The sequence below is a fragment of the Stenella coeruleoalba genome (genome assembly GCF_951394435.1).
Source record: "Stenella coeruleoalba genome assembly, chromosome: 20".
Classification (NCBI taxonomy): Eukaryota; Metazoa; Chordata; class Mammalia; order Artiodactyla; family Delphinidae; genus Stenella; species Stenella coeruleoalba.
In genome coordinates, this window is record NC_137166.1 from 18,624,440 (window position 1) to 18,650,932 (window position 26,493).

At 38.3% G+C, this 26,493-nt stretch overlaps 1 protein-coding gene across 1 annotated transcript in view; it reads right to left on the reverse strand.

The window, feature by feature from the left end:
• NFATC3 (nuclear factor of activated T cells 3) overlaps positions 1-26,493 on the reverse strand; it is a 134,741-nt gene that overhangs the window by 107,360 nt on the left and 888 nt on the right.

Genomic DNA, 26,493 nt, shown 5'->3' on the forward strand with positions numbered 1-26,493 from the left:
TCTTAAAATTTGTATGGAGACACAAAAGACCCCAAATAGCCAAAGCAGTATTGAGGGGAAAAACACGGACGGGGAGGAATCAGACTCCCTGACTTCAGACTATACTACAAAGTTACAGTAATCAAGACAATAGGGTGCTGGCACAAAAACAGAAACACAGATTAATGGAGCAAGATAGAAAGCCCAGAGATAAACCCACACACCTATGGTCAACTAATCTATGACAAAGGAGGCAAGGATATACAATAGAGAAAAGACAGTCTCTTCAATAAGTGGTGCTGGGAAAACTGGACAGCTACATGTAAAAGAATGAAATTAGAACACTCCCTAACACCACACACAAAAATAAACTCAATATGGATTCGAGACCTAAACGTAAGACCAGACACTATAAAACTCTTAGAGGAAAACATAGGAACAACACTCTCTGACATAAATCACAGCAAGATCTTTTTTGATCCACCTCCTAGAGTAATGGAAACAAAAACAAAAATAAACAAATGGAACCTAATGAAACTTCAAAGCTTTTGCACAGCAAAGGAAACCATAAACAAGACGAAAAGACAACCCTCAGAATGGGAGAAAATATTTGCAAACAAGTCAATGGACAACGGATTCATCTCCAAAATATATGAAGAGCTCATGCAGCTCAATGTTAAAGAAACAAACAACCCAGTCCAAAAATGGGCAGAAGACCTAAATAGACATTTCTCCAAAGAAGACATACAGATGGCCAAGAAGCACATGAAAAGCTGCTCAACATCACTAATTATTAGAGAAATGCAAATCAAAACTACAATGAGGTATCACCTCACACCAGTTAGAATGGGCATCATCAGAAAATCTACAAACAACAAATGCTGGAGAGGGTGTGGAGAAAAGGGAACCCTCTTGCACTGTTGGTGGGAATGTAAATTGATACAGCCACTATGGAGAAGAGTATGGAGGTTCCTTAAAAAACTAAAAATAGAATTACCATACGATCTAGCAATCCCACTACTGGGCATATACCCAGAGAAAACCATAATTCAAAAAGACGCATGCACCCCAATGTTCACTGCAGCACTATTTACAATAGCCAGGTCATGGAAGCAATGTAAATGCCCATCAACAGACAAATGGATAAATAAGTTGTGGTACATATATACGATGGTATATTACTCAGCCATAAAAAGGAATGAAATTGGGTCATTTGTTGAGACATGGATGGATCTAGAGACTGTCATACAGAGTGAAGTAAGTCAGAATGAGAAAAACAAATATCGTATATTAACGAATGTATGTGGAACCCAGAAAAATGGTTGAAAAGATGAACCAGTTTGCAGGGCTGACGTTGAGACACAGATGTAGAGAACAAACGTATGTACACCAAGGGGGGAAAGCCGCGGTGGGGTACGTATGTTGGTGTGATGAATTTGGCGATTGGGATTGACATGTATACACTGATGTGTATTAAATTGATGACTAATAAGAACCTGCTGTATAAAAAAATAAATAAAATTAAATTAAAAATTAAAAAAAAAAAGATACCATCAATATGGACTTCCCTGGAGGCTCAGTGGGTAAGAATCCGCCTGCCAACAGGTTCGATCCCTGGTCCAGGAAGATCACATATGCCACAGAGCAACTAAGCCCGTGTGCCAAAACTACTAAGCCTGCTCTATAGAGCCCAAGAGCCACAACTACTGAGCCTGCATGCCACAACTACTGAAGCCCGCGCACCTAGAGCCCATGCTCCACAACAAGAGAAGCCACTGCAATAAGAAGCCCACACACCACAATGAAGAGTAGCCCCTCCTTGCCACAACTAGAGAAAGCCCACACACAGCAACGAAGACCCAACACAGCCGAAAATAAAAATAAATTAATTAATTTTTTAAAAATGGGCAAAGGACTTGAATAGACATTTCTCCAAAGAAGATACATAAATTGCCAACAAGCACATGAAAATACGTTCAACATCATTGGTCATTAAGAAAATGCAAATCAAAACCACAATGATACCACTTCAGACCCACTAGAATGGCTTCAATTTTAAAACAAAAATAAACAAAAAGAAAAGGAAAGAAAAAACAAACAAAAAACCCGTAGAAAATAACAAGTGTTGTGTTGGTGAGGATGTGGAAAAACAGGAATCCTTATAATGGTTGTGGCCAAGTAAAATGGTGCAGATGCTAAGGAAAACAATTTGACATTGCCTTAAAAAGTTAAACATAAAATTACCACAGGACCCAGCAATTCTACCTCTAGGTATATACCCAAGAGAATGCAAATATATGTCTTCAAAGAACCTTTGACACAAATATTTACAGCAACATTACTCATAATAGCCATAAGGTAGAAACAATAAAAATGATCATCAATGAATGAATAGGGCAGCAAATTATGGTGCATACATACAATGGAATAATGTTCAACCATAAAAAAAGCGAAGTATTAACAGATGCTACAACCTAGATGAACCTGGAAAACATTATGCTAAGGAAAAGAAGCCAGACAAAAAAGGTCACATACTGTATGATGTCTTTTATATATTTCTAGAATAGGCAAAAGCAGATTAGAGGTTACTGAGGATGGAGGGGGAGGAGGAAATGGGGAGTGATTACTTAATGCATATCAGGTATTTTTTTTTTTTTTTTTTTTTGTAGTACGCGGGCCTCTCACTGTTGTGGCGCACAGGCTCCGGACGCGCAGGCTCAGCGGCCATGGCTCACGGGTCTAGCCGCTCCGTGGCATGTGGGATCTTCCCGGACCGGGGCACGAACCCGCGTCCCCTGCATCGGCAGGCGGACTCTCAACCACTGCGCCACCAGGGAAGCCCCATATCAGGTATTTTAAAGAGGTGATGAAAAAGTTTTGAAACTAGAGAGAGCTGACAGTTGCACAATACTGTAAATAAACTAAACACCACTTTAACTGTATTCTTTAAAATGGTTAAGTGTGTTATGTAAATTTCACCTCACTAAAAAACAAAAACAAACTGAAAGAACTTCCACACAGAGAACTGAAAACACACATTTACCCATTCCCTACTGAAACTCCACTAAAGGATAGTAAAAGAATTTTTTTTTTTTAAGAATGTAAACTCACAAGAACAAAAAGAACAGCAGATGAAACCATGGCAACAGAACTTCTAGAAGCTGGAATGCAGGACACATGGTAACTAATTTAGCACCTGAAAAAGCTAAAACTTAAGCCAACAGTGAAAAGAAAACTTATTTCCAAAGAACTCCAAACACTCAGGAAATGCACTACCAGGTACTTTTGGAAGTAGAGGTGAAGGCAAAGCTGAAAACAAGACTGGCACAAAGTTTGTTTATTTAGTGAGTCACTAACCACCTCCCCAATTTCCCACACCTCCTAACTCTGCATTGCTGGATGACTGTCCCTCTAGGCAGAAGACTAGAGATTTTCTGAATAGGTAAAACAGGTTAACTGAGAGCCAGGGTAACCATACTGAAAACAGACTGATGAACTAAAAGTCTCTCTAAAACTTGTATATTGAAACCCCCAGCACTTTTCCCTCCCTTGTCACAGTTTAATAATGGACTTATACTCTGCAGACAATAGACTGACATCACAGTTAACCTAGTACAACTCCTACAATGAGGCCTGCAGTTAGCAAGTGCCACTTGTGATCACAGAATTGCCATTAAGATTTTTGTGCCCCGTTTTAAAAAATAAACAGATAACCAAAGATCATTAAAGATCCGAGAAAAGCTTCAACATTAAAGACAGAGGCAAAAAGAGAAGAAAAGAAAGGTGGAGGAAAAAGACTATGCAATAAGATGGAAACCTCAACAATAAAAGCAAAACCTATCCTCAATAACCTCAGAGAAAAAAAAGAAGATATTGCAACCCAGAAACAAGAACATGTGCTGACTTAAAAAGATAAGAGCCCGTAGAAATTAAAAATAACAGTGTGCCACAACTACTGAAGCCCACGTGCCTAGAGCCTGTAATCAAGAGAAGCCACCACAATGAGAAGCCCATGCACTGCAATGAAGAGTAGCCCCCGCTCGCCATGACTAGAAAAAGCCCGCGTGCAGCAATGAAGACCCAATGCAGACAAAAATTTAAAAAATAAATAAATTTAAAAGAAAAGAAAGATCAAGTTGAAGAACCTCCTCCAAAGAGTTCAGCAAAGAGACAAAGGAAATGAGAGAGAATATAAGAATTTGTCCAAGAAGTCCCACATTTGAAACTTTAAGTTCCAAAAGAAGAGAGAAGAAAATGAAGAGGAATAAAGGATCACTGAAAGTCCAGCACAATGGGTGAAAACAGATCCATACACATACACCATGAAATTTCAGAATACAAAAGACGAAGAGAAAAACCTAAAAGACTGGGAAGAGAGAAACAGGTTACACATGAAGGATTGAGAATTAGAATGTCATCAGACTTCTCAAAAACAACTCTGGAAGCTGAAGAAAATGGAGAGCAATACCTTCAAAAATTTGAGAAAAAAATTATATCTAATCTAGATTTCTAAAACCAGCCATAATTAAGTGTGAGGAGAGAATAAAGACATTTAAAAATATGTACGGTCTCAAATATTTACCTCCCATTACTTTCCATAAGCTACTGGAGTAAATACTCCACCAAAATGAGTGTGAAGTAACCAAGCAAAAGGAGGACATGTAATACGTATGCAAGACAGGGGAAGAAGGGGAAGAAGCAAGGTGAGGTAGAGGCAGGGTCAAGGAACTACTTTTTCCAGAATAAGCTTTACTGAACAATTTGATTCTTTAAACAAAGGCATGTATAACTTTGACAATACTTGTAATAACTAAAAAAAAAAAAAAAAAAAATAGTACTTTGTAAGAAAAATGAGAGTTAACAGCTATTGGCTAAATTCAAAATGATTCAGTAACTCGGAAAGAAAAATTAAAACATTACAAAAAAATGAGTAATAAAAAAGCAAAATTCTGTGTAAAATGAAATTATATTAGCACAGCTAGAGTAGAAAAATAATGCAATAAAGTAGCAAGAGAGGGACTTCCCTGGTGGTCCAGCGGTCAAGACTCCACACTCCCAATGCAGAGGGCCCGGGTTCAATCTCTGGTCAGGGAACTAGATCCCGCATGCTGCAACTAAGAGACGCATGCTGCAACTAAAAAGATCCCACATGCCGCATGCTGCATGCCGCAAATAAGACCCAGCACAGCCAAATAAGTAAATAAATATTTTTTTAAAGAAAAAGCAGCAGCAAGAGAAAGTGAACTAATTTATACCCCAAATTCATTAAGCAGAGGAAATCCACTTCGTTCAAGAACATATTAAGAAGCTAGTACACTGAATGCTAGAATGAATGTGGAATTTCAAACAGGTACTCAATTCCACTGTATCCCACCAAAGCAGAAAGAAAATACTTCCTGAGAAGAGTTTTTAAAAGCAAGGGCCTCCACTGTCTTTAGGTTCTATCATTACTGAAAAATAATAATAAGGAACAGTTGACCAAAGGAATTCTCACAAGGGGAAGAAAAAACAGAAGTATCATTTACTTAGCATTACTATGCTTGATTACAGGGAAAAAGTCAATAGCATAGAAATGGGGCTGCAATCATAGCTTAACATCCACACGCTGGAAAAAATAAATAAGGTCATTTATTTAAATTTAGTCATCTATAGAATATGTACTAGTCTGATTTTGTCCAAAAAAAAAAAAAATTGCCAAGGGACTTCCCTGGTGGCACAGTGGTTAAGAATCCACCTGCCAATGCAGGGGACACGGGTTCGAGCCCTGGTCTGGGAAGATCCCACATGCTGCGGAGCAACTAAGCCCATGTGCCACAACTACTGAGGCTGCGCTCTAGAGCCCACGAGCCACAACTACTGAAGCCCATGCGCCTAGAGCCCGAGCTCCGCAACAAGAGAAGCCACTGCAATGAGAAGCCTGTGAACCGCAACGAAAGTAGCCCCTGCTCGCTGCAACTAGAGAAAGCCGACGCACAGCAACGAAGACCCAAAGCAGCCAAAAATAAATAATTAAAAAAAAAAAAAGCGAGAACAATTTTCTCCTAAGATAGCCATTATAGTGTCCTACAAGGAGAAAACAAGAGAAAATTAAATCTACCTAGATTATAATAATAAGCCTTTGAGCCCATCCCATGTGACATTCTCATGAATAGGGCAAGAAATCATGGTAGCAATTAGGTAGATAAATTGTTTTGAAAACAGAGACATGGATATCAGCATTTAGAACTTATCCTTTTCAAGTTACTTATGAATAAACAATATAAAGATATCAAATATATATTCATGTTTCCCAATATTATACCATCTGTATTAATTATACATAATGGCAGGTACTACAGAAGACAAAATTCAAATGACCATGAGAAGCTGGGGAAAAATCCCTTAAAAGAAGAGAGAAAACAACGAAATGTTCTTATGATGATTCCAACACAAATACAGAACACAGTAAGACCACATTAGATGAAAATTGGGTTGTGTATCATATTTAGGAGATAGCATGGACTAACTCAATAAGCCTGGGGGGCGGGAAATCAAAGGAGAAAAATACAATGGAGAACACTGTCTTTGGAGTCAAATATACCACTTACTAGCTGCCTTACCTTCATTAAGTTAATTAATCTGAGTTTCAATTACCTCATCTGTAAATTGAGGATAATATCTACACTGAAAGTTGTTGTGAGGATTCTAGATAATCTATATCAACACCTATTATCATATCTGGAACAGATATCAAATAAATGTTAGACTTATTATATATAACATTTAACAGAACAGAAACAAGTCTTGGTCTCAATAATCTGCATATTACTATTGACTATAATTTTTAACTCAATGATAAAGTTCCACTACTTAAAAAACTAACAGCAGGGAATTCTCTGATGGTCCAGTGGTTAGGACTACATGCTTTCACTGCCAAGGGCTCAGGTTCAATCCCTGGTCAGGGAACTAAGATCCCACAAGCCACGTGACACAGGCAAAAAACAAACAAAAAGACTGACAGTTTATTATCAAATAATAATAAAAGCGTAATATGAGGATTTTAAAAGTAGTCCTCTAATAAACCACACCAGTAATTCCTTTACTACAGTGATATGAATACTAATCCTTATGTCTTCAATGAGTGTACAAGAACCACGGTGTCTAGAAAGAAATGTCATGTAATATAATCCCTCCATTTCTCCCAAACCCAGTATTCTCTTTTACATCTTGTTTCTTCTCTTAATCCCTTATTACTCTTCACTTTTCCCCTGGGCTTCAGGCTACAAATAAGGATGACACCTTCCACCCGACTCCTCTCTGCTCTCGATCTCTTAACAGAAGACTCCCTCCCATCCTTATCTCTCAAATTTAAAGTTGGTTCCCTTAAGGACACTGCTTCTCTAGTAGTCATTGTAATGTATGGCTGCCCACCCACCAACTCTCAAATTCATATTCTGGGCCCAAAAGATAGAGTCAACACTCTTTCAACTATTCCTACACACCTCTCCCAGCTTTTGGAACATTTCTTACCAGTTTTTGGAAGGCCCACACCACCCAGCTAAATCACCTTCCACCTGTTATTACCAGTATCTAATGGCCTTTAGGTCACTGGCATCTGACACAGGCTTCCTCAACACTCCATGTCTACTTGATCCTAGGTGTCTTCAACATCCTTGCCCTTCACCCCTCACCTTACTTTAATATCCAACTCCCAGGAACCTAACTTGGACTTTGACATTGCCAGAGCCCATTTAACATCTGTAATCTTAAAACTCAAATTCCATCTCTGAACACTAGCCCTAACTATTCATCACTGTCTTCTCTTATTCCATTATACCCACTGCATTACCTCATCTAGATGCACAGTCTCTGAACCCCTCCCTTTTCTTTCAAACAATCTTTCACCTCCTGGCTTTACTTCCTTCCTTATCTAGTCTGTATCTCAAATTCCATCACTTCAGCTGCCTTCTTCCTGGTAGCTCATTTCCATCCACTCTTTGACCTTCCTTCCATACAGCAAATTTCAGCCCAGAATCAATGCAATCATCTGTCTCCTGTTATTACACCTGAACACTCAAATATTGCTGTGGGGGTAGGGAGAAGAAGATAACAACCATCCAGACTGGTAGAAACACAAATCAAACTGCCTACTGAGCTGAGCCCTGAAGGCCACTCAGTAACGTTTTTGCTTTTTTCTGCTCAGCTCCCTCTCTTATTTTCCATATCCCAAACGTCTAATCTCTTCAGTCATCGTCTCCATAGTGACACCCCATTTAGCAAGGGATCCTGACCCTACTTGACAAAGAGCCAGTATCTCCTATGCCTCAAAAATACATGTATCTATACAAATTCTACCTTTATCCTTTTCATTTCTTCCTTTTTCGTAAGAAAAGTGACTCATCTCAGATATAAAGCTATTCTCTCCACCTATGATCTAATTTCCAGCCCCGAATTCCATCAGCTATCTTCTCTTTCATAACTTCAACCTTCCCCTTCTCTCCTTCTCTCCCTGGCTACTTCCTTCAATCTCTCACTTCCTTCAAAAAGCTTCCCTGAGATTTGAGTTCTTTAGGGTCTTGCCCTCCTCCTTCCTCTAAAACACTGGTTTCTCAATAGGGGACAATTTTGCCCCACAGGGAACATTTGACAATGTCTAGAAGCATTTTCGATTGTCACAGCCAGAGGGATACAACTGACATGTGGCGAGTAGGGGCCAGGGATGCTAATGCTGCTAAACATTTTACCCCCTTTTTTTTTGGCCACACTGCGTGGCTTGCAGGATCTTAGTTCCGCAACCAGAGATCGAACCCATGTCCCCTGCAGTGGAAGGGCAAGTCCCAACCACTGGACAGCCAGGGAATTCCCTCAGCTCCCTTCAAAACAAAGAATTATCTAGTTCAAAATGTCTATAATAGGACTTCCCTTGTGGTGCAGTGGTTAGGACTCTGTGCTCCCAATGCAGGGGGCCAGGGTTCAATCCCTGGTCAGGGAACTAGATCCCACACGCATGCCACAGCTAGGAGTTCACATGCTGAAACTGAGGAGCCTACGTGCCACAACTGAGGAGCCCACCTGCCACAACCAAATAAATAAATAAATATATAAATAAACAAACAAACAAATAATGCCAAAGTTGAGAGAACTTGCTCTAAAAACTAAATTTTTAGAAACAGTAGTGTACTGTCACTGTCTCCACTTCTTCACTTTCCAGTGTATCTGGCTTCAGATACACTGCACCTGCATCAATTGCCTTGAAAAAGCAGGTATTAAACACTCCTCTTTCTTAAAATTCTCTGTTTGAAAGGCAATAATGAAGATGAAAGCAGAAAACAGAGAATAGAGAAAAATTAATGAAACCAAAATGATAATATGAGAAGACCAAGTGAATTAAAAACTTATGTTCACACAAAAACCTGTATGTGACTCTTCACAGAAGATTTATTCATAATTGCCAAATATCAAGAGGAACCAAAATATCTTTCAACAGGTAAATGGACAAACTGTGATACATCCATACAGTGGAATACTTTATAGTGATAAAAAGGAACTAGATATTTATTCATACAATGACACAGATGAATCTTAAATGCATTTTGCAAAGTGAAAGAAACCAGACATAAAGGTAAGCGGAAGTGGGTGAATTTTTAAAATAATGAAACTGTTCTATATGGTATTAGGGTAAGGAATAAATAAGTCTATGCATTTGCCAAAGCCCAAAGAACTATACATCACAAAGAATGAAACTTTAACCTATGAACTTTAAAAAAATCAACGAGGGGGACTTCCCTGGCAGTCCAGTGGTTAAGACTTCGCCTTCCAATGCAGGGGGTGAGGGTTTAATCCCTGGTCGGGGAGCTAAGATCTCACATGCCTTGCGGCCGAAAAACCAAAGCATAAAACAGAACCAGTATTGTAACAAAATTCAAAAAAGACTTTAAAAATGGTCCACATCAAAAAAAATCTTTAAAAATAAAATAAATAGGGCTTCCCTGGTGGCGCAGTGGTTGAGAGTCCGCCTGCCGATGCAGGGGACACGGGTTCGTGCCCCGGTCCGGGAAGATCCCACATGCCGCGGGCCAGCTGGGCCCGTGGGCCATGGCCACTGAGCCTGCGCGCTCCGCGGCGGGAGAGGCCACAGCGGTGAGAGGCCCACGTACCGCAAAAATAATAATAATAATAATAAATTAAATTAAATTAAATAAATAAAAAATCAACGAGGGGTATGGGGGATTCTAGGATGGAATGCACACCATGTGAAAAGAATGTACTGCTACAAGCATATGATATAATCTCAAACAGTATCCAGAATACCAGAATATATAAAGAACTCTTAAAACTCAACAACAAAAAGACAAACAACTCAATTTAAAAATGGAAGTATTTTTAGGACTTGCATACACATTTCAGCAAAGAAGATGTAAAAATAGCCAGTAAGCACATGAAGATGTTCAACATTGTTAGTCGTTACAGAAATGCAAATCAAAACCACAGTGAGAGACCACAATAGAAAAATAACAAGTATTAGCAAGGATGTGGAGAAACTGGAACTCTTGTACACTGCTGATAGGAATAGAAAATGGTGCAGCTAGTCTGGAAAACAGTTTGGCAGATTCTAAAATTTATATGGAAAGGCAAAAGGTTTAGAATAGCCAAAACAATCTGGAAAAGAACAAAGTTGGAAAAATGACACTATCTGATTTCAAGAGTTACTATAAAGGTACAGAAATGACAGTGCAGTATCTGTAAAGAACAGACACACAACTCAACATAGAACACAGCCAAAAAATAAACTCACACCATCAACTGATTTTTGAAAAAGGTGCAAAGGTAATGCAGTGGAAAAGGATAGCTTTTTCAACAAATGGGGCTGGAAGAACTGGATATCCATATGTAAAAACAATGAACTTGGGTCCATACTTCACACCATACACACAAAAAATTAACTCAAAATAGAACACAGACCTAAATACAATACCCAAAACTATAAAACTCCAAAAGAAAACCTTGGTGAAAATCTCTGTGAACTAAGGTTAAGCAGATTTCTCTTTTTTTTTTTTTGCAGTTTATTTTATTTTTTGAAAGTTTATATACTTCATTTATAGTTATTATAAAATGTTAGCTATACTCCCCATGTTGTACAATATATACTTGCAGCTGTTTTTCTGTTTAGTAGTTTGTACCTCTTAATCCTCTACCTCTTTATTGCCCCTCTTCCTTTCCCTCTCCCCACTGGTAACCACTAGTTTGTTCTCTATGAGTCTGCTTCTTTTTTGTTATACAGGTTAGGCAAAGATTTCTCAGCTGTAACCAAAAGCACAATCCATAAAAGAACAAATTGATAAATCAACTTCATCAAAACTAAAAACCTGTGCAAAAGACACTGTTATTGAAAAGACAAGCCACAGATTAAGAGAAACTCTTTGCAAAGCATATATCTGATAAAGGACTTGTGTCTAAAAAAAGTAAACATTGCTCAACACTCAACAATAAAAAAATTTTTAAAGATGCAAAGACTTCAACAGATGCTTGACCAAAAATGATACACAGATGATAAAAAAAAGATGCTTAATAGTGTTAGTCATTAGGGGAATATCAATTAAAACCATAATGAGATATCGCTACACACACATCAGAATGGCTAAAATAAGAAATGCTGATAATACCAAATGCTGCCTAAGATGCGGAGAAACTGGGTAACCTGTGCACTACAGGTGGGAATGTGAAAGTGTGGCAATTCCTTATAAAACTTAACTCACATATTGCAGGTTGGGCGGCAACTGCACTTTTAGTCATCTATACAAGAGAAATGAAAACTTATATCCACACAAAAATCTACACACAAATGTTCACAGTAACTTTATTCATAACAGCCAATAACAGGAAATAACCAAATGTCCTTCAATGGGTAAAAGGTTAAACAAATTGTAATACATCTGTATCATGGAATACTACTCAGTAATTAAAAGGAACAAATTTAATATACATAACAACTTGGAAGGATCACCAAGGAATTATACTGAGTGGAAAAGCCAATCTCAGAAGGTTAAATAGTACAATATATGACTCAATTTATATAACATTTTTTTAAAATAAAATTATAGAGATAGAGAACAGATTAGTGGTTACCAGGAATTAGAGACTGGGGTAGGGAGGTGGGAGGGAAGTAGGGCGGCTATAAAGGGATTAATGAGATGGAACTTTGTGGTAATGAATAGTTCTGCATCTTGATTGTGGCAGTGGATACACGAACCTACACATGTGATAAAATTGCACAGAACTTACATGGGAAAAGAATCTAAAAAGAGTGGATATATGTATATGTATAACTGATTAACTTTGCTGTACAGCAGAAACTAACACAACATTGTGAATCAATGATACTCCAATAAAAATTAATTTAAAAAAATTTTTTAAATTGTCCAGAACTACACATACACACAGAGAGTGCATGTAAAAATGGTGACAAGTGAATAAGTTTGGTGGATTGTAGCAATGTCATTTTCCTGGTCTTGATATTATACTATAGTTATGCAAGAGTTTATCATTGGGAGAAACTGAGTAAAGGATACCCAGAAACTCCCTCTCTGTATTTTTTGCAACATTCTGTAAATCTACAATTATTTCAATATGAAAAGCTTTTTTCAATAGGCAAAAGACTTAAACAGACACTTCACCAAAAAAGACATACAGATGGCAAAAAAGTACATAAAAAGATGTTCAACAGCATTAGTCATTAGGGAAGTATAAAATAAAACCACAAGGAGATACTACTACACACCTATTAGAATGACTAAAATTAAAAAGACTGACCACACCAAAACATAGGTGAAAATGTGGAAATGTACATTTTCACTGCTAGTAAGGAATGTGAAATGATATATCCACTTTGGAAAACAGTTTATCAGTCTCTCAAAAAGTTAAACATACCTACCACATGATCCAACCATAGGTCGAAGGATAAAGGAAAAATGTGCCCACACAAAGACTTATACATGATGTTCACAGCAGCTTTATTTGTAAGCCAAAACAATCCAAGTCCATCAAGAGGTGAATGGATAAACAAAGTGTGGGATATGCATACAATGGAAACTACTCTCCAATAAGAATGAATGACCTGGGACCTCCCTGGTGATCCAGTGGCTAAGACTCCACGCTCCCAATGCAGGGGGCCCAGGGTTCGATCCCTGGTCAGGGAACTAGATCCCACATGTCTCAACTAAAGATTCTGCATGCCACAACCAAAAAAAAAAAAAAAAAAGGATCCTGCATGCCACAACGAAGATCCCGTGTGCCCCAAGTAAGACCCAACGCAAACAAATAAATAAATAATTTTTTTTAAAAAAAATGAATGACCTATTGATAGGCTCATTAACATGGATGAATCTCAAAATTACAATGTCGAAAGAAATTAGACAAAGAAACTATATACTTCATGATTCCATTTGTATTTTTTCTACAGTGATTTCAGTGGTTGTCTGGGAAAAGGGGAAAAGTGTGTGGGTGGGAATGATGACAAAGGACACATGGAAACTTTCAGGGTGATTGATATGTTCACTACCTTTAATGTGATGAAATGTCCATAGATATACATGTGTCAAAACTTGCCAAACTGTACACTTTAAACAAATAGTTTATTATTGAAGGGGATCAGAATATGCTACTCCAAAATATGCAACTTTGGCATAAGGATTATTTGAGTTGAAGTCAATTGAAAAACAGCAAACAGGAAGAACTCTCTGCCCTCTCCCTTTCTGCCCAAAAGCTGGGCATAAATTTCCCTTTATAAAGGTGTTCCTCTCTCCCATACCAGGAAGAGAACTACTCCTATCTGCATAACAAATCTTACAAAACAACCCTTATTTATCACACATTTCCTAGTCACCTACCCACAACTTACACCCCACCAGAAGTCCAAACCCCCTTTTTACTTTGTCTAGTCTCTTCTCCATACTTTATCACTCTTTGGTAAAACAGCATATAAGCCTCCCAGACTTTTCATAGTACCTGGTATATTTTATTAAAATGAATCATCTTTCCCCCTTCCCACCTCCAAATCTGTTTCTCCTATCACAGTTGACCAAAATTAAAAAAACAGAAATAATCCTAGTCTCCTTCCTCTCCTTAGTCAATTGATACCAGTCCTTTTGATTTCTTTCCCCTAAATCTATCTCAGCGTCATTCCCAACTTGCCATCTCCACTCCTCTGCCCATTATCATTTCTCAGAAACAACACTGCTCTTGCCTCCATTCCTACCTTACTCAATCCATTATCCACAGTGTAGCAGAGCACAAATCTGACATTCCTGCCCAGCTTGGAATCCTCTGACAGCTCCCCGTCTTCAATCTAAAATCCAAACTCCTTAATACAGCATAACAGGCTCTCCTTCTCCAGCCACATCTGGATATTATAGCCTGATCTTCAACCTTCCAAAATGAAAGGACCATGCTAACTTGTGTTTTTGGGAGTGGTCATTAATGGGCCTGAAATGTATTTCCTACCCTATCTACCTAAGGCAAATCACTCTACTGGATTCAGGTCAATTGTAACCTCTTCTGTGACCTTTCAAAGTTAAACTCTGTCATTTACGCTCTCAGAGAGCCTTCTCTGTACCTGTATCACTGCTGTATTTAATATACATCCACTCCAATAAACTGAATCATATTCATACATAATAATACTGACACAGTAAGTTTTTCTTTTAATTAATTAATTAATTTGTTTATCTTTGGCTGCATTGGGTCTTTGTTGCTGCGTGCGGGCTTTCTCTAGTTGTGGTGAGCGGGGGCTACCCTTCATTGCGGTGCGCAGGCTTCTCACTGCAGTGGCTTCTCCTGTTGCAGAGCACGGGCTCTAGGCGCACAGGCTTTAGTAGTTGCAGCACGTGGGCTCAGTAGTTGTGGCTCGCAGGCTCTAGAGTGCAGGCTCAGTAGTTGTGGTGCACAGGCTTAGCTGCTCCACGGCACGTGGGATCTTCCCGACCAGGGACAGAACCGTGTCCCCTGCACTGGCAGGCGGATTCTTAACCACTGTGCCACCAGGCAAGTCCCACTGCTACCATTTAAAAATGTCTAGAGCAGGTGGGAGTAAGAAGCATCCCTCAAGCGGCCATTCTGAGCCAAAAGCAGAAAATCTAGTCACAGGAACACATGTGTAATTTGTAAACCCTGGCTCAGACATGTTTGAGTCCACGTGCTTCACCATGAATCTTGGTTTTACCAAACGAAAAACTATTTCTGTACTTAAACTCTTCCTGGGAGGAGAGAGGCAAGAGGAATAGTAGCAAGAGCCCAAGTCAGAAAACCTGGGTTCAAATCCCAACCCTTCTACTTTCTAGATGGTCAAATCTACCGTCATTTCTGCTTCCTCAGGTAAAATGGAAACAGTACCTTCCTCTTCAGGTTATCACGAGACTTAGAAATAATGTATATAAGAATAACTTGCACTTAAATAGGTAGTCAATAATATTGGATTAAATATTTACCTAACAACACACAAAAAAGGAACAGTTACAAACATGATCAAAATTATACACTGTGGGGCTTCCCTGGTGGCACAGTGATTGAGAGTCCGCCTGCCGATGCAGGGGACACGAGTTCGTGCCCCGGTCCGGAAAGATCCCACATGCCGTGGAGCGGCTGGGCCTGTGAGCCATGGCCACTGAGCCTGTGCGTCCGGAGCCTGCGCTCCGCAACAGGAGAGGCCACAACAGTGAGAGGTCCGTGTACCGCAAAAAAAAAAAAAAAATTATAGGCTGTGCAAAAACAACTCTAGGATTTTCAAGCAGAAATTAAGCAATTTACTAGAGAAGAACAAAGACTAGAAGCCAGAGATCCTGGGTCTCTGTTTTGTAACTAACTAGTTAAATGACCCTGGGCAAACCATCCTGAACCTCAATTTCCTCTCTTATAAAATGAAAAAATTAAATTAGCCTGAAATTATTCTGCGCTTTTTTTTTTTTTTTTTTGCGGTACGCGGGCCTCTCACTGTTGTGGCCTCTCCCATTGCGGAGCACAGGCTCCGGATGCACAGGCTCAGCGGCCATGGCTCACGGACCCAGCCACTCCGCAGCATGTGGGATCTTCCCAGACCGGGGCACGAACCCGTGCCTCCCGCATCGGCAGGCGAACTCTCAACCACTGCGCCACCAGGGAAGCCCTATTCTGTGCTTTTTAAGCAGTGTCACTCAACTAGCAACAGATATGAATTTAGAACCCAGATCTAGTTCAGTACTACCTCAAAATAATGTTTCTAAATTGCCTCACAAAAGAAAAAGACTATGAAATAATATGTGGACGGCAGAGGCAGTTCAAACAAATGGGTAGAAGGAAAGATTTCATGTTAGGACTGAAAAGAGATAAATAAAACTAAAGATGATGAACTTGATACTAATGTACAGAGTAAGGGATATAAAAAAGGTAAAGCACAGGGGACTTCCCTGTTGGTGCAGTGGATAAGAATTTTCCTGCCAATGCAGGGGACATGGGTTCAATCCCTGGTCCGGGAAGACCCCACATGCCATGAAGGAACTAAGCCCGCGACCCACAACTACTGAGCCTGCGTGCTGCAACTACTGAAGCCCACACGCCTAGAGCCCATGCTCCGCAACAAGAGAAGCCACCGCAATGAGAAGCCTGTGCACTGCAACAAAGAGTAGCCGCCCCCGCTCCCTGCAACTAGAGAAAGCCTGCATGCAGCAATGAAGACCCAACGCAGCCCAAAAAAAAAAAAAAAAGGTAAAGCACAATGAGGAAAACGAGTGAAGAGGAGGCAGGTTACAGACACAAGGGAGCAGGAATCAAAGATGATCTTAGCTGTGACTTACAAAACTTATTTGGGGGGGTTATAAAGTATGAAGAAAAAACTACACAAATCCAAACAGGAGGTGACCAAGACTTGATTTTCGCCATAGAGCAGAGAAAGGGGAAGATATGACTCATTTTCAGGAAGTGGCATAATTTATCAACCAACTAATCCAATAAAAAGACAGCAATAGGGGCTTCCCTGGTGGTGCAGTGGTTAAGAATCCGCCTGCCAATGCAGGGGACAAGGGTTGGAGCCCTGGTCAAGATCCCACATGCCACGGAGCAACTAAGCCCGTGCACCACAACTACTGAGCCTGAGCTCTACAGCCTCCGAGCCACAACTACTGAAGCCCGCACGCCTAAAGCCCCTGCTCCGCAACAAGAGAAGCCACTGCAATGAAGAGCAGCCCCCGCTCACTGCAACTAGAAAAAGCCCACATGCAGCAACGAAGACCCAATGCAGGCATTAATTAATTAATTAATTAAAAGACAGCAATAAGCTAATTCAATAAAAAATAATTTTTTAACTGAAGTATAGTTGATTTACAATGTTGTGCCAATCTTACAGCAAAGTGACTCAGTTTTACATTCGTATATACATTCTTTTTATAACATTCTTTTCCATTATGGTTTATCCCAGGAGATTGGATATAGTTCCCTGTGCTATACAGTAGGATCTTGTTGCTTATCCAGTCTAAATGTAATAGTTTGCGTCTATCAAGCCCAAATTCCCAGTCCATCCCTCTCCCTCCCTGCCTCGACAACCACAATAAAAACTAATTTTAAAAAAATGTATTAAAGAACTACAGACATGGGAAATATGGCTTGACTAACAAGAACTTGTCAATGACCTAATAGTTTTAATATAATCAGAACTATGAAACCATCTCCTAGAGCTCTGGTTTTCAAACTGAAGGTAGTGATCTATTAGTAAGACATGACCAACAATGTTTTAAAATAATGAAAAAGAAAATGTGAGGGTAATGCCAGAGTAAAGGTAAATGCTACTTTACTGAAACTTCTATCTCAGTTTTCTGTGTATAAACATGTATGTGTGTGCTGGCTCAAAACATAAAATGTATTTCTTACTCTGCATCATGGTCTAAAGATTTCAAAACTCTGCATTACAGAAATTTTCAAACATAAAGAGGAACTTCCCTGGTGGCGCAGGGGATAAGCCTCCACGTTCCCAATGCAGAGGGACTGGGTTTGATCCCTGGTCAGGGAACTAGATCCCACATGCATGCCTCAACTAAGAGTTTGCATGCTACAACTAAGGAGCCTTCGAGCCGCAACTAAGAAGCCCACCTGCCACAACTAAGACCTGGTGCAAACAAATAAATAAATGAATAAATATTTTAAAAAGAAAACAAAGTAGAGAGTATAGTATAATGAGTCCCCATACATTTATCATCTACCTTCAATAATTTCTGAATGCCATTCTTTATTGAACAACCTTTACTAAAAGGAAGTAAAAACTCTAAGGAAGTGTTGATGGCAGAGGAAATATCAAGTTTCCTTAAAATGCTTATACAGCAATAAAAAAATTAAAAAGTAACATTTAGATAGAACTTTCTATATTTTCCCCAAAGACTTTCCTTATATAAAGGACAAGGTTAAAACTTGTATTCCTTTAGTATTCAATATGATTCACAAAATGTAAGCTATAAATTTCAGATCTTCTTTGCTCTGAAATGTTTACAAATCAAAAGGATTTATATATGTGATATTTTTGTGAATTAATCTCTACTAATTATACAGTAAGATTAAAAATCTAATCTTAAAATTAAGATTGAGTTCTCTAGTTTCATTTCATCATAAATTTAAAAGTTTAAGAGACTGACAATACTTAATAAACATTAGGGGACTTCCCTGGTGGCGCAGTGGTTAAGAATCCTCCTGCCAACGTGGGGGACACGGGTTCGAGCCCTGGTCCGGGAGGATCCCACATGCCGCGGAGCAACTAAGCCCGTGTGCCACAACTAGTGAAGCCTGCGTGCCCTAGAGCCCGTGCTCCACAACAAGAGAAGTCACCGCAATGAGAAGCCCGCGCACCGCAACGAAGAGTAGCCCCAGCTCCCCGCAACCAGAGAAAGTCCACGTGCAGCAACAAAGACCCAACACAGCCAAAAATAAATAAATTAATTAATTTTAAAAAATAAAATAAATAAACATTAGACTGATAGATACAAGCAACATGATCAAACATTAAAAATTTTTTTCAAACATTACAATTTTTTAAAATTTTAAGCCCTTAAATCATTAAACAATAAGTGAATTTATCTGATCCCATATAGTTACTTAGAAAATATTTTAAAAACTAAAAAATACCTACTCAAAAGCACATCACAAGATCAGTTTACTTCCTATTTGTGTACACTAACATCTCACTACTAATTCTACCCAAAGGGAGAAACGAGTTTTGTAAATCAGACATACCACAACTAGTTTTTATTATTATTTGTTAAACCAGTTTTCTAAAAAATCACATGCAACAGCAAATTCCATTAACTTCACAATGCTGTTTTTTTTAAGTGCTTATTTTTTCTATCCTAATCTAGAACATTAAAGAGCTTGAGTAGTTTTTTTAATGTCATTCTTAAACTTTTTATTATGGAAATTTAAAAACATACACAAAAGTACAGAGAATACTATAATGCATTCCCATACACCTATCATCTAGCTTCAACAATTTCTGAATGCCATTTTTATTTAAGTCTTTTTTATTTTAAAGTAATACTGAAAAATACTTACATTTAAATATAACTCACAGGACTTCCCTGGTGGTGCAGTGGTTAAGAATCTGCCTGCCAATGCAGGGGACGCAGGTTCGAGCCCTGGTCCGGGAGGATCCCACATGCCACGGAGTGACTGAGCCCGTGCACCACAACTACTGAGCCTGCACTCTAGAGCCTGCAAGCCACAACTACTGAGCCCACGTGCCACAACTACTGAAGCCCGCGCGCCTAGAGCCTGCGCTCCACAACAAGAGAAGCCACCGCAGTGAGAAGCCCACGCACCACAACAAAGAGTAGCCCCCGCTCTCTGCAACTAGAGAAAAGCCCGCACGCAGCAACGAAGACCCAACAGAGCCAAAAATAAATAAATAAATTTAAAATAAATAAATAAATGAAACTCACAAACTGTCCATTAAAGTGTTCTGGCCAATGATGGAAAAAAATGTTTTTCGAAATATTTTTACATGTGATATAAATCAACATTATTGAAAAAAGTTATAATTTCAAAGCTCACATAATCCTACCTATTTTCTAATTAAACAGCAAAGCTGATGAAAATTTAATATAAAATTAAGAAATATAAAAATTTTAAGACACTGAAAACGTATTTTAAAATATTCAAAATCTCACCTGCTTCTGAAACATAAGACATATGGAAACTGTACATTTTGTAGGAAAATGAAGCCTTCAAGTTACTTCTCCAGTGTACCTGAGACTTTCAGGCTTTCATAAAGATGTATTTCCCTTACACACAGGAATACCAATATGTTAACTAGAAATGTCCCAACGATTAAATGTCAGCTATCAATTCACAGACAATTCATACAACATCCTGCTTAAATATTACAGGTCTAATTTTTCCTCTCTTCTCAAGTTTACCGAATTCAGGCAAACAGGTGAGAGTCATGCAATATAATTATATAAACATTACCAGAAATGCTGAAATATATGCAGACTCATGCTATGTTTGAGCTAAAATTATGGCTGTTAAAAAAGCTTGCTACTGCTTGTGACTCTCCTAAGCCTCCCCGAACAAACTCACTCCTCTTAAATTCCACTGTTACTTGAACCTCATATGGCATGCCTGGGCAAATTTGATGACTTGGATTTTGTTTTAGAAGCCAGGCTTACTGCCAAGTCTGCTGTGTCTACTCCCCTGACCCACCAGGACAGCTTTAGACAACACCTCCCTTATTTATGTTACTGCTGTGAGCAGTCAAACTACTGCTTACTATCAAATGAGGCTCAACCTACTCAGGTTTCCTAACTCTCAGGAGTAATGCAATTGACTTCAATATATTCTGGCTTTCTCAACCCCACCTCTTACTTAAAATAAAACATCACCATATTGAATCACCAACTACTCAATACTAAGAAGGAAAGTAAAGGGCGTTAAACTTCACAATCAATAACACAACTCATTATCTTCTCTTAAAATATTCCATTTTATATATTAGTATTTTATTTATTACTTTTTCTGAAGAACAACAAACTCCACAATTTCTAACCAAAAATGTCCTCATGATCACACTTCATTGAAAAAATAAATACAGAGCAAGACACAAAAGCAGAGTTTGGGATATACTTCAATAAAAATACAGTAATTTTAGGTGAGGTTTACTGGTTGCCACAGAAAGGCAAGTCATAATAAGAAGTTGATTCTACAATATACCTTAAGTTAATATCTCAAATGCCCTTAAATACTTAAGATTCAGGCCTTACTAGACCCCCACAATTTCTTAGCAACGTACATAATGCCAACTTTTAATTTTCATATCATCTAATAAAACTACAGTATTACCTCTGCTAATAGTTTAGAATATATGCCAAAATATCCCTTCTGTATTGGCAAATGGGAAAATCTAAGAAAGCACAGGTATAGCAATGTTCTTACAATGATAAAGTTTTAACAAAACAATATGACATTGAAATTTTTTCCTCAATTTTTCCCCATACTCACTAAAACACATTTATTCACTAATCTCCATCACAAAATTCTGCTAATACCCTTAGGAGCATCCTCTACCCCTATCAGGAAAAGTGTCAAGGAAACAGAATATTATATTATTCTTCCAAGTGAAATGGTGAAATGTTTATCACTGACTCAATCACTTATATATTCTCACTGCATTCGAGTCTTAAAAAAAAAGCTGACCTATGGTGTGAAAGTAAGGTTCAGCAGTAATCAAATCTTCCTTTAAGTATCTAATGCGCCGTGCAAACACACCATTAATTTCTACAGGAAACCATACAAGCAACTTCTCTTTTTTCATACTGATTTAAATAGCCAATTATACTTAGTATGGTTAGCAAATTAACCATCCTTCACACCATACTTAGTAACAACTTAATTCAAGAAAGTAGAAAAACGTAATTAAAAGCAAGTGACCTTCAGTACTTATGTTTAGTAAGATATGAGAAAGAAGGTAACATTGAAAATAGAATTAAGAGGAAAAAATAAAAATATCTAAGACAAATATTCCAACTCATCTAAGAAAGGTTTAAAAGACAGGATCTCTCATCTGCCCCTACTCTCTAAATGTTTTAGTTTAGTATAGGAAAAAGGTCTAGGAAATAGGAGGAAATAAAAAATAATCTATCGTCAGTTTTTGTGTGCTTTTAAAAAAATGTTAACCACCATCACTTAATGAGTACCACTGGGCCAAGGACTGTGCTAAGAGCTTTAAATATATTAGCTCATTTAAAACAAGATAAAACAAAACCACTGAGTATAAATTATCAATAAAAACCAAAAAATGAGAAAATGAAATTATCTAAAAGACAGTAAATTATGAAGAACAGAATCAGATGTCCAAGCACTAAACAAAGTAGAACACTACAGATTAAAGATTAGGACAATGATCTAGAAAAAGTTCCTCAACTTCATTTTTTAAATTTTTATTTTAAATTTTTTTCCTCAACTTTATGTGAAAAAGGTGTATACTAAACTGGTATCTGATAAAACTACACTTATCATAAAGTAACTTTCTTACAAAAATACATATTGTATCTAAGATATTTCTCCCCTTTCAAAAAGCAGCAGGAGATAAGACATAGCACACCCTCCTCCCAGTGACTCTCATTCAGGACAAGAAAGTCAATGTTTAGTAATGAACAAACTCTGAGAATGAAACTTTGAATTTGAAACATAAAGATTATTACAACATCAAACTAAATTAGAGATATACAATCAATACACTAAAATAGAGCACCAGAAACTGCCCTTTATAATGGCAAAATATAATGGCAAATAATATTAATGAAATACATTAACACCAATTTTATATTCTCTATTTCCTATTGAGGTAGCTCTTCATTTTGAAACTAGGTATTAAGTAAAAGAAATGTAAATATAGTATTTTGATTCATTATTAACTGGAAAAAAATCAAAGTTAACACTGTCCTTTTTAAAAAAAAAAGCTAAAGACTAGGATCTTAAACTTTCTTTAATGGAAAAATCTCAAAACACCTTGGTAAGCAATAAACTTAAAAAGTCAGTTACTGGCGATGTATGTTTATGTATAGCTCATTCACTTTGTTATACAGCAGAAACTAACACACCACTGTAAAGCAATTATACTGCAATAAAGATGTTAAAAAAAAGTCACAACAGGGCTTCCTCCCTAGTGGCCGTGGAGTGGCTGGGCCCGTGAGCCATGGCCGCTGAGCCTGCATGTCCAGAGCCTGTGCTCCGCAACGGGAGAGGCCACAACAGCGAGAGACCCGCGTACCAAAAAAAAAAAAAAAAAAAAAAGTCACAACATATTGAACTTATCAAGTGTCAAATCATCTAATTTGTACTTTAACAAGCTTGCTTAGGATATTCACTAAATTCAGCCCCTTGGCTTGTTCTCAGTCTCCACCCACTATCACCCCCACCTCCAAATATTTTTCAAAAACCTTCTGTATGGAAATTTGGATGTGATACACGTACTCTTAAGCCTTGAGAGAGAAGGAAAACCTGCAGCCCAAAATTACCAAGATCTGCTGTCTTACGGAATTGACCAATAGAAGTCAAAGAACTGAAACAAGTCTCATAAACTTCCCCTACCACCAAAAAACAACAAAAAAACCGTTAAGGACTGACTCAAAACTTAAGTGGTACTTTTTCATTAACTGAACAAATACTGGTTGCCTACTATGTTAAACGCACCGTGCTAGGCATCTATGAACAAGATACAGACATTATCAATGCCCTCATGGAATGTTCTGCTTCAGTGAGGAAGAGAATTCAGAAACAAGTAAACTCACTGATATGACCCAATACTGATCTGAATCCTAGTAAGCAATTTTACTCTCATGGCCCGCTTTACTTCATCTTACCATCCTAAATGTAGGTCAGTTAATCCACTGAGTTCCTTCAAACTACACACTCATAATTATGCATAGTAAAATGAAATCAGGGACTTCCCTGGTGGCACAGTGGCTGAGAATCCGCCTGCCAATGCAGGGGACACAGGTTTGATCCCTGGTCCCAGAAGATCCCACAAGCGGCGGAGCAACTAAGCCAGTGCGCCACAACTACTGAGCCTGCGCTCTAGAGCCCACGAGCCACAACTACTGAGCCCGAGTGGCCACAACTACCGAAGCCCATGCACCTACAGCCCGTGCTCCACAACAGAAGCTACCGCAATGAGAAGCCTGCCAAAAATAAAACAATAAATTTTTTAAAAAAGAAATGGATTTATTTAAAAAATGAAATTAATCTTGTGGACAAATAACTCTGAAACCTTAGTTTTGAATAGCACATCCTTTTCAATAGAATTTAAAAATTAGCTGCTAGGTATTCATAGCAGCACTATTTACAATAGCCTAAAGGTAGAAACAGCTCATGTCCTGTCCATCTATGGATGAATAAACAAATTGGAGTATATATACAATAGAACGTGATTCCGTCATTAAAAAAGAATGACCGGGCTTCCCTGGTGGCGCAGTGGTTGAGAGTCCGCCTGCCGATGCAGGGGACACGGGTTCGTGCCCCGGTCCGGGAAGATCCCACATGCCGCGGAACGGCTGGGCCCGTGAGCCATGGCTGCTGAGTCTGCGCGTCCGCAGCCTGTGCTCCACAACGGAAGAGGCCACAACGGTGAGATGCCCGCGTACCGAAAAAAAAAAAAAAAAAGAATGACGTACTGCGATGTTCTACAGCATGGATGAACCACAAAAACACTATGCTAAGTGAAAGAAGCCAGACACAAAAGGTCACATATGTATGATTCCATTTACATGAAATATCCAGAATAGGTAAATCCATAGAGACAGATCCCAGATTAGAGATTCGGCTGCCAGGGACCTGAAGGGGAAAAGGGAGAATGAGGAGCAACTGCTTAGTAGGTTTGGGGTTTCCTTTTGGGGTGATGAAAATGTGTTGAAATTAGATGTGGTGACTGCACAACACTGGGAATGCACTAAATGCCACTGAATCATTCAATTAAAAATGGTTTATGTCATGTGTATTTCAACCTAATTTTTTTTAATTTACAAAAAACAGCTACTAGAGGAGATATGAAGATGTATGTATATGTATAGCTGATTCACTTTGTTATACAGCAGAAACTAACACACCACTGTAAAGCAATTATACTCCAATAAAGATGTTAAAAAAAAAACCAGACTGCTTTAAAGTGGACTTTTTGTCACAAATAAAACTGCTCAAGTTTAACTTTGGGAAAATCAGTTGTAAATCAAGTTTCAAACCTTAACTCCTCTAGACCCATTTAATATCAAAATGTTTTTTTTACGGGTTTTATGGCAAAAATCATTCCTTAAATAGCTGTATTCATAGCATTTAAATGTTATTTAATGTTTTGGACGTACATACAACTCCTACTTGATGATAATTCTTTATTACTCATAAGTTTGGTTAACATCTTTATTGATCATATATTTGGTATTTAATGTGCTCTAATCAAGTTTGTGCCCAATAAAGGTTTGCTGACATCATCAACTGTTTATCTTCTTTATAATGAAAATACTCATTCAAACAAGATTTTATTTTGTTAAATCCCCATAATTTAAGTACAATTCAATGCAACCTTCTCTACCAATGCCACTTTCCCCCCGTTTCTACCTCTATTATAAGCTGCACCACCATTCAGTCAGCCTAGTAGCACAGTTATTTGGGTTATGTGCCCCCCATTCCATTTCCCAAGCTCCTTGAGGTGCCTCAGTTCTTTCTGCATCCATCATAACACTACCTAACACTACCCTGAGCATAATAGGTGCTCAAATGATGTCAGTGGAATTGAAAAAAACGCAGCCAACAAATAACTACTGTAAATTATTTACTATGTTGAGAAAGACATCTAACATATAAAGACTAATAGGGCTGATAATACAATACAAATATTTCCCAGAGAATCCTTATGCCATACGTTCAGATATGTTTTTCAGTGCAACCCTACAGAACAGTCTATTGAACATCAATATGAACATAAAGTAATTCACCTAACACCGGAAAAAATAAAAGGGGATTAGTCTTATCCATCTCCCTTTTGAAGTTCACCTGCATAAGTAATAAGGAAACTGAACTTAATGAACCACAGTATTCCAAACCAGGTCACAGGAGAGTCCCCAACCATCCTGTTCCTATTTCCTGATTGGTCTGACCTCCAAACATTATGGTGCCCAGCTTTTCACGCTCTCCTTTAAAACCCAACTCATGATCTCCTTTAAAACATCTTCCAAGGTGAGCTTTTTCTTAAAAACTGACTTCCAGAACTTTCTAGGAAAATTACAAACACGGCACCCCACTTTTAAATATCTTCCGAAAGACTTAGCTCAAAAAAAAAGAAACCCAGTTTTCGGAAAAGTCCCGTTATAGTTACACTTCGAATTAAATGTGGGCCATTAACATGCACAAGTGGAAGTTAACACTACAGCGTAACTCTCCTAGCAGAGTAGGTTTAAACAGACATGTGCACGAATTTTAGAGAGCTCCTGCACTTTCAGAATGCGCATCTTTCAAATGAAGATTGCTTTTAAAACCTAGAAT